This window comes from Gekko japonicus, unplaced genomic scaffold (assembly GCF_001447785.1).
Source record: "Gekko japonicus isolate JY-2015 unplaced genomic scaffold, Gekko_japonicus_V1.1 scaffold547, whole genome shotgun sequence".
Lineage (NCBI taxonomy): Eukaryota > Metazoa > Chordata > Lepidosauria > Squamata > Gekkonidae > Gekko > Gekko japonicus.
Genome location: NW_015167551.1, coordinates 199344 through 208922, shown reverse-complemented (window position 1 = coordinate 208922; position 9579 = coordinate 199344). Strand labels below are relative to the sequence as shown.

Below are 9579 nucleotides of genomic sequence, written 5' to 3'. Positions count from 1 at the left end.
TTCCCGCCCCCCTGGGGGGACTTGGGATCCCTACCACTGGATAAGGAAGGAAACTGGAACTTGTGTAAATGTTCCTGCCTTCACCAGCTGTAGTGTCTGTCAGACCAAGAAGCTTCTGCTACTTTATGTAAGAAAAACTGCCAAGAAATCTCTCTCCTCCAGTTTTAAAGACCTGTCTGAATAATCAAAACAGTTACTTGTTTGTGACAAATTACCTGGTTTTATTTTTATACAAAGTTACCTCATTCTAGAGATTAAATTGCCAACATTCGCTGGATTATGGAGAGAGCAAGAGAATACCAGAAAAACGTCTACTTCTGCTTCATTGACTATGCTAAAGCCTTTCATTGTGTGGATCACAACAAACTATGGCAAGTCCTTAAAGAGATGGGAGTACCAGACCACCTCACATGCCTCCTGAGAAACCTGTATAAGGGTCAAAAAGTGACAGTTAGAACCGGATATGGAACAACTGATTGGTTTAGCATAGGAAAAGGAGTAAGACAAGGATGTATATTGTCACCTTGCTTATTTAATTTATATGCGGAGTACATCATGCGAAATGCTGGCCTGGATGAATCACAAGCCAGAATTAAGATTGTTGGGGAAAACATCAACAACCTCAGATATGCAGACGATACCACTCTAATGGCAGAAAGTGAAGAGGACCTAAAGAGCCTTTTGCTGAGGGTGAAAGAGGAGAGCACAAAAGTTGGCTTGAAACTCAACATCAAAAAAACTAAGATCATGGCATCTGGCCCCACCACTCCTTGGCAAATAGAAGGGGAAGTCATGGAAACAGTGACAGACTTTACGTTCTTGGGATCCAAGATCACTGCAGACGGTGACTGCAGCCATGAAATTAAAAGACGCCTGCTCCTTGGGAGGAAAGCTATGGCAAACCTAGACAGCATAATAAAAAGTAGAGACATCACCCTGCCAACAAAAGTCTGTATGGTCAAAGCAATGGTATTCCCAGTAGTAATGTATGGCTTTGAGAGTTGGACTATAAGGAAGGTTGAGCGCCAAAGAATAGATTATTTTGAATTATGGTGCTGGAGAAGACTCTCGAGAGTCCCTTGGATTGCAAGGAGATCAAATCAGTCAATCCTAAAAGAAATCAACCCTGACTGTTCCCTGGAAGGCCAGATACTGAAGCTGAAGCTCAAATACTTTGGCCACCAAAGGGGAAGGGAGCACTCACTAGAGAAGACCCTGATGCTGGGAAAGATTGAAGGTCAAAGAATAAGGGGACGGCAAAGGATGAGATGGTTAGACAGTGTTATTGATGCAATGAACGTGAAATTAAGCAAACTCCAGAGCACAACAGAAGACAGGAGGGCCTGGCATGATGTGTTCCGTGGGTTCGCGAAGAGTCGGACTCGACTGTGCGACGGAAAACAACAACGTACATTGACAAACCTCATTCTTGTTGCCTGTTCACCACATAAATCCTAAACCTGATTCCTACCTGACCATTTCCCCTCAAAGTGAAATAAAACTGATGTTATATTCGATTTACCATCAGCTTCTCGTGTGCCATTATCAAACCAGGACAAAAAGCAGGATTTAAGTCTTTCCCGTCAGTTCCCTGTGCTGGGTCAGCATCTAACAATATACATTCAAACAACTGGGTGGGACAGCCAGAAAAAAAAACAAAGAAAAGGGGGAAAGGGGCTGCTCAGCGAAGAACAAAATAAAGGGAAACCCTGTGAGGGAGGGTGAAATTGTCATAGTCACCTAGGAAGCTTTATGGCAGAATGGGTGTTTGAACCCAGGTCTCCTAGATCGTAGTCTGATTCTCTAACTACTACACCACAGTTTCTGTCACAGTTTGCTTGCTTAACACGAAACTATTTGTGCCAGTTTAGCATTGGGTTGTCGGTGTTTTCTTTGGCTGGCATTGGCAAATATTTTAGAATTCTCATTTTTACTTGGAGGGAAGACTAATTTTATCCAGTTCAAAAATCTGAGATTCACTGCCTTAATACTTATCAGAACAATTCTGTCATATAGGGTCTGGCCTAAAGTGGTATCTCCTTAATGGGCCTACTTGTTGGGAAATGGCTCTGGCCAAGAATCCATTAGTGTCAGGAAGAAGAGACATTCACCTTTCCAGAGGAAGGAGCAGATAAGAGCAGTGTTCCCTCTAAGCTGAGTTAGTGTGAGCTAGCGCACAGTTTTTGAGCCTCTGGTTTACACATTTTTGTCTCAGCTCAGGGCCGATGGCGCCAGAGCAAACTATGTGGTAGCCAAATCACTTGCTCACAACTTTAACGCCAGTAGCTCACAAAGTAGAATTTTTGCTCACAAGACTCCACAGCTTAGAGGGAGTATTGGATAAAAGGTATCTCTCTATATAAAACATATATATTTAAGTATCGTATGTTTAAATACAAGATACTTTCCTCTCTCCCCCAACCCCATCTTAAAATTCCATTGTTGGATTTTACTAGAGACATACTAGTCCTGTTATTTTTATTTAGTCTTTGGCACAATTCCAACAATGGAATTTAAAAAAAAAAAATTTAAGTTTCAGTGTGGTGCCAAGGAAGTGTTCTTAAGTGAGCCTCTCCTTGGAAATGCTGTGCCAGAACATTTCTTTCTGCTGTGATTTTTTTTTTAAATTGGGGAGTGTTTTTGTTTGTTTACATCTCGCTGTATGTGTACAAGTTGAATAATCCTTACAACAGCCTGGTAGGGTAGTTCGATATGATATCCTCCCAAAACGGCAGATGGGGGGCAGACAGAGTCTACCAGAACCACAGCTTCAGTTAGTGACTCAGAAGAGATCAGAACCAGAGGAATAGTTAAGCTGTGTTCTGCAGTGGTAAAGGTGCCACATGTATTCTAGGCCCCTCGGAAGCTGTCTTTGGCTGGCTCAGCTCTTCTCCCTTTCTTGGCCTGTCAGACCTCTTTTTGCGTCACTCCCTTCCAGCCAAAGTGATAGGGGATATGATAAGGGTGGTCAGCTGGCCTGGCTGAATTGGGAAAAGGGGAGGAGGAGAAGAGCCAGGAGAGCTGCTGACGTCTGGCCTTGTGCCTAGTCTCCTCGGTTCTTTTCGCTTGCAAAGCATACAGATGCCTGTGGCCTCATCCTCCATTAGATCAACCTCTCAACACTGAAGCGGGGAGCAAAAGACAGCCTTCATTCTCAGAACAACTTGTGACAGAATCCATCTGCCTGTTCCACTGGAATATTTACCAAGTCCTTGGAAGGTCAGTGGAATGGGCACAGAGCCAGCCAAGCGGGTTTTGTTTTTCTTCCTGAAGAATGGGACAGCTTAGTGTGATCGGAGTGGGAAATAGCAACAGAGCATTCGGAACACTGGTTTCAGAACTGCATCTTTGGGTCAGGGTCTCAATACAGTGGGGGGTGCCTGCCAAGGGCCCACTGCTGATCAGAGATGTTTGGCCTCCGTGCGCTCACCAGGAAATGGGAGATTGCGCCAAGTGCCTTGTAATGTTGTAGGGTTCTTTAGGACAATCTCCTGTCTCCCAGTCAGAGGGATGTGGGGGGTGGGAATGCAGCATGGCTTAGTCATGCATGATTTATGTCGTGTTCCCTCCAGGTGACTTTGCAATCAGAACTTAGATGTTTGTGCTATTGCAGGGGCCTCTAGGGGGATTGTCCATTTTCCGGTGGGAGGAATGCCAGAAGCAAGAGAGCCACGCTCTTCTGCCACCCCAGTAGGAATGGTAGCCTCCAGGTGGGACCTGGGGATTACAACTGATCTTCATACTACAGAGATTAGCTTCCCTGAAGAAAATGGATGCTTTGGAGGGTGGACTCTATGGCATTGTACCCCACTGAGATCCTTGTTCTCCTGAGGCTCCATCCCCAAATATCCAGGAATTTCCCAACCTGGAGCTGGCAACCCTCCCCCCCACCCCATGCCAGTGGTCAAGGGGGACCTGGCAACCCTACTCCCCAGCCATTTTACCAACTAGAAATGGAAGATCGTCCCATGACATCACAGAAGCCTCTGGGGTGAGCTTCCCTATCTTGGTTTAGAGATGGAGTGGACCAGCAACTTTCCACTCCCCTAAGGCCTATGTGTGCACATGTGTGCACATATATGGGGAGCAAATGGGGTGGAGGAGGAGGAAGCAGGGTAGCATGCTTGACTTGGGGAGGGACACTAGAAAGTGTCCAAATTTTTATTTGTAGTCAGAAAGTCACTGTTCCAGAACAGGGCCAGTGTCAGCTCGATCACAACCTGTCCACCTAGTTGCTAGGATTCTGATTCAATGAGGCACTTCTTTTGGTCTTAGATCACTTAGGATCCCAGCCCACAACATTCATTATGTCTTGACTTCTAACCAGTTGGGATTATGCCTTCTTCTTTTATAAATTTCAAATTCCCTGGGGGTACCCAAATGAGTAATAAAAATTAAAAGAATGAGTAAAAGGGGGTTATTCCAGGTAGATAACCATGTTGGTCTTTTCTAGCAACACTAAAAAGAAGTCCAATAGCACCTTAAAGACTACCAAAATTTATCCCAGTAAATTACAGTAACCCCTAAGGGGGTTAAGTAGTCCATCCCAGATTTAATCTATTTTGTGGGTTTAAAAATTTTCACAACAGAAGAAAAGTGCTCAGGAGAGAAAAAGAATACTTCTAAAACAACTGAGGCTATCTTGCAAGAACTACGTGGAATACTTCGAACCCTTCAAAGCTAGAAATGTCAAAAAAATTCAGAGAATGACAAAAATCTAAATTTCTACAAGCTGGGGAAAGAGAGACTTTATGATGAATCCATAAAATGATGGTTTTAGAGCAGAGATGTCAAACTTGTTTGTTACGAGGGCCAGATCTGACATAAAAGTTACTTTGTCGGGCTGGGCCATGTCTGCCATAAAATGAAATGCCAGGTACCAGAGATATAACTTTTAAATGAAACAGGCAAACCCAGTTAACAATATTATTAATATTATTTTTACTCAAAATACAAACAAAAGCAATTGATTCCTGGAGTGATAGCAATTGATTTACTGAGGAATCCAACAAAAGCTCCAATAAATGTATTTAATCTTATGCAAGACTAGGGTTTTTCCCCAAGGGATACCATAACTGCCCCCTAGCCATTTCTTTTTATTTTTTGACAGCTTTGACTGCACACACCTCACTATGTGTGCCAGTGCGCCCGCTCCCCCCCCCCCCCCGCCCCCCCCCCCTCTCTTGCACCAGTTGCTTGCGGGCTGGATAAGAGCTCTGGTTCTGGCCCCCAGGCTGCACGTTGGACACCCCCGGTTTTAGTGTATGCGGTGGTTGTGGTTACTTTGTGCTAAATTTTGCTATTCATAGTAAATTGTATGTAACATGATCCATGTGAATGCTACCTTCTGCAGTGTAAGGGGAATGTGTACATGTTTTTAAAGTCTGACTGCAGTTTGGCTTTGCTATTTGGGCCCCCCAAAACAAAATGGAAAAGAGATTTGGGGAACTTGGCAAAATGTGGATCAATGTGTAGCCCCACACTAACATCCAATGAATCACTTATGGGCTATGGGCCAGTCAAATTCTTAACTCTGTCTTTTTAATTATTGTGGTGTTTCCTATACTTTTCGATACCTGGGAAACAGTATGAGCAGGGTCAGGTCATCCAAAGGGAACAATCCTAAGCAGGTCTACTCAGAATCCTACTCTAGTCTATTAAGTGGGGCTTACTCCAAAGGAAGTGCTCTCAGAGTTGCAGTGTCAAAGAACCTTGTGCCTCCCAATTTGTCGGGTGTGTGTAAGAGGAAAGTATGCTTCCAGTTTTAATTTGGAGAGGGGAGTATGCCTCAGCTATCATCAGTTTGGGAAAGTCTCCTTTGTGCACCACAAGAAAAAGTCCTACATGATGCCCATGTGCTTGACATTATATTCATAATCCTCCAAAGCACTGGTATCATGTGAATCAAAGACTCTCTAATTTCACCAACAATTTTTTTCCAAACACTCCAGGGACAGAAGGCCCTTTTAGATAATCACAGCCAAATTTTCACAGTTGCGGTTGTCAGGTGCTGAACATGTCCCAGAGATAGCTCCTCTTTTCTGGTCCCCTTCTGTTGCAAATCACTGTTCTTCTTTGATCCGCTGGGGAGATTTGGGTAAGACATCACAACTAAGCCACAGCTGGTGATAAGCATGAACTTTTCAGGCTCACACAGTCCTTCCCTCCTCTCCTGATGTGCCACATCATGACCAAAGTCTTGCTTTAGGAAATCTTTAATCTAATTCCAATATGGTGGAATCACCAGATTTCTGGCACTTCAACAAACTGGAGATTGCTTCTTTATCAATGACTGGGATTTCGAACCAGGGTGAAATGGGCCTTTGGAACCTCACTTTCTGGGGAAGAAACAAAGTCCATTTTATTGAAGTGCCTGTACAGAGACATCATAACTGATGAGCTATATCAAAGGTTTCCTAAACAAGGAAATATTTGTGCACATACAGAAATTATCTCAGTTTTGTTCATGACAACCAAAAGCAGTCAAAATTTTCACTTTTCGGGGTGGGGTGGGGGGAGCTACAGCTTAGTTCAGTTGAAAGCTATACTGAAACCCATAGAAAGAAATGCAACAACAAGGTTGGAGGGGGGAATTTGGGTTTTTATTCTGTTGGTTTTAAATCGTACTGTTTTCACTGTGGATTGTAAACCACCTTGAGCCATGAGGAACGGTGAGATAAAAACATTTTAATAAACAAAATTAAATTTGCCCAGTCCTATAGAGGATTAAGCTATTAAATGCAAGAAGTCAAGAGTAGCCTAGAATAATTGCTGACCAGGAATCAACCCCCCACCCCACCCCAATCATGGCCTACTCTTTAGATGAAATCATGCGAACTATCTGTTGCACATCCCATTCTGCCACACATTCATTGGGGTGTATTGGTTGAAAAGTACACTTAAAGCACAATGTATTTCTGCAGCCCCTATGCTATTGTGTGCATAAGAGGAACTCCACTAAGTGCATTTCCATTTCCATGCATGCATCTGTGGATCCAGCTGTGATTCTACATCAGTCAGCAGAGGAAGCTGTCCTTGATATGCTGAGTCTACTGAGCAAGCCAAAGCAGTACAAAGCAGGTTCAAATCCCCTCTCTGCCACAGAAACTTGGAGTGACTTGGAGCCAGTAACTCTCTGTTAGTCTAACCTTCCTCATAGCATTGTTAATACAAGGAGGGGGACAGAACAATGTTGTGAACCGCTTGGTGTCCCTACTGGGGGAGTAAAATGGGTATAAATATTGAAATAAATGCAGATGAAGTGGCCGTTTAAAGCACAGCTACAGGGGCTAGTCCAAAAAAGTTGGCAGCCCTAGCCTGGCACAACATCAGTGATCTACTACTTATCCTAGGTCTCTCCCTGTCCTGTTCTAAGAATGACCAATTGCTTAGCCTTCCAGAAACTTGATCCTGCTATCCAGCTCTGAAAGATGCAAGGCAGAGGTGCCTCAGCTATTTCTGTCCTGTAACAAACAGGTTTGTCACTCAGGGGCTCAAATCTCCCTCCCCACCCCCACTCTCCAGCACAGAGGAAGGGAAGCTGGACAGAAACAGCTGAGGAACAGCATAGTTTTGTCCATAAGCGATCCAACACTGCACTGTGCTTAGTTTAGAGACTGGGTGCCCTCTTGCTGGGTCCCCAGCCCTTAAAGTGTAGGCCGTCATGTTTCAGGCAGCCCTGCTCCCTAGCCGGGGCTGTGCCTCTTCACATAGGAGACTGCCACAGCAAATGCTCCCCTGTGAACTAAATTTTCTGCAATTAAAATGAATGCAGGAAGTAGAAAACTTTGTTCAGCCTGATCCCATGTAACAGTCAGAGTTTCAGACCAGGGTCTGGAAGATCCAGGTTTAAATCCCTGCTCTTCCAGGGAAGCTCAGTGGGTGACCTCAGGCCACACTCTCAGCCGAACCTACCTTACAGGGTTGTTGTGGTGAAAGAAATAGAAGCAGGTTTGGGTCCTAGCTGGGGAGAAAAGCTAGGTGCATATATCTAAATAAATCAATATACATGTGTAGAAAGCTTTGTTTATGCAGGGGACCATTCAAAACCATGTGCCTCTACTCCACACCCTGCAATGATACAAGCTATCCTACCACCTCCAGAATTTTGCATGCAAGTCTGCTGCATGTGTAGATGGAGCTTTGGAGGATAAGTTACCTGCCTTTCCCAGAGACATTCCTTATGTAGCTCCAGCTACAGCCAACTGCCTCAGTAACTGGGAGATTTCCCAGGAGAGATTCCAGCGAAAAAGGGGGTTGGGGTGGGGTTGAGAAGGGTTGACATAAAATTGGTACAGTGAAGGAGTACAAACATGAGCGTAGAAGCCTCTGGTTCAAATCACGCTATCACTGTGAACTCTGATGTTAAGCAAAGCCCTTGTTCGCAATTGGGAGATGAATAAATAATACTGCAGACCTGCCTACAAGGTGAATACATTGTGCATCCTAAAACACTCAGCAGCATACTGTCACCATTTAAAAAAATGGTATGTGGTTTTGATTCAATTGAAATGTCCTGCTTTTACTATGCAGGCTTAAGCAACACCAGGAACCCCCAGCCTCGAACAAGAACAGCCAAGGGCTCAGCACCAACTCATAGCTCACCAAGAGATAGCTGAGCAGAGGAAGGAGCCAGGGCTAACAGGAGGGGAGAAGGGAGGAGGAGGAGAAATTGGATTTATGCCCCACTCTTCACTTGGAGTCTCAGAGCGGCTTACAAACTCCTTTCCCTTCCCCTCCCCACAACACACATGCTGTGAGGTAGGTGGGGCTGAGAGAGCTCTTTCAAGAACTGCCCTTTCAGGGATAGCTCTGACAGAACTATGGAGAAGGGCTTGGATCACAAGGGCTGTACACACAACAGCAGTTCCTCCAATCATAGAATCATAGATTCCTTGTAATTTCCACCCATTAGATCTAGTCTTGCAATCCGGAGCAAGAGAGAATAGCTCTGCTCCATCTTCTACATGACAGCTCTTCAAATACTTGAAGACTGCAATCATGTCCCCTCTAAGCCTTCTCTTTCCCAGGCTAAACATACCCAATTCTTTCAGCCTTTCCTCAAAAGACTTGGATTCCAACCCTCTCACCATCCTGGTTGCCTTCTTCTGGACACGCTCGAGCTTGTTGTCAACATCCTTCCTAAAATGTGGTGCCCGAAACTGGACACAGTACTCCAGGTGAGGCCTGACCATAGCAGAATAGAGCGGAACTACCACCTCCCTTGATCTGGACACAATACGTCTGTTAATGCATCCTAAGATTGCATTAGCTTTCTTCACAGCCACATTGCATTGCAGGTTCAGGTTTAGCTTGTGATCAACCAGAACACCTAGATCCCTTTCACATGTGCTGCTGTCAAGCCAAGTCCCTCCCATTCTATATCTGTGCCTTTGATTTTTTTGTACCTAAGTGTAGGACTTCTCATTTATCTCTACTGAAATTCATTTTATTTGTCTCAGCCCACTGTTCCAGCCTATCTAGATCATTTTGAATCCTGACTCTGTCTTCTTCAGAATTAGCAATCCCACCTAACTTCGTGTCATCTGCAAATTTGATAAGCATCCCCTCTATGTCTTC

The 9579-nt window shown here is 44.4% G+C and overlaps 1 protein-coding gene across 1 annotated transcript in view; it reads left to right on the top strand.

Moving 5' to 3' along the window:
* Positions 1-3035: 3035 nt before the first annotated feature.
* The window catches only part of LOC107112533 (kelch-like protein 31), a 15221-nt gene continuing 8677 nt past the window's right edge, over positions 3036-9579 (top strand). Inside the window, exon 1 of the mRNA XM_015413685.1 lies at positions 3036-3219. The gene's annotated coding sequence lies outside the window, so the exon portion shown is untranslated. The remainder of the gene's footprint in view (positions 3220-9579) is intronic.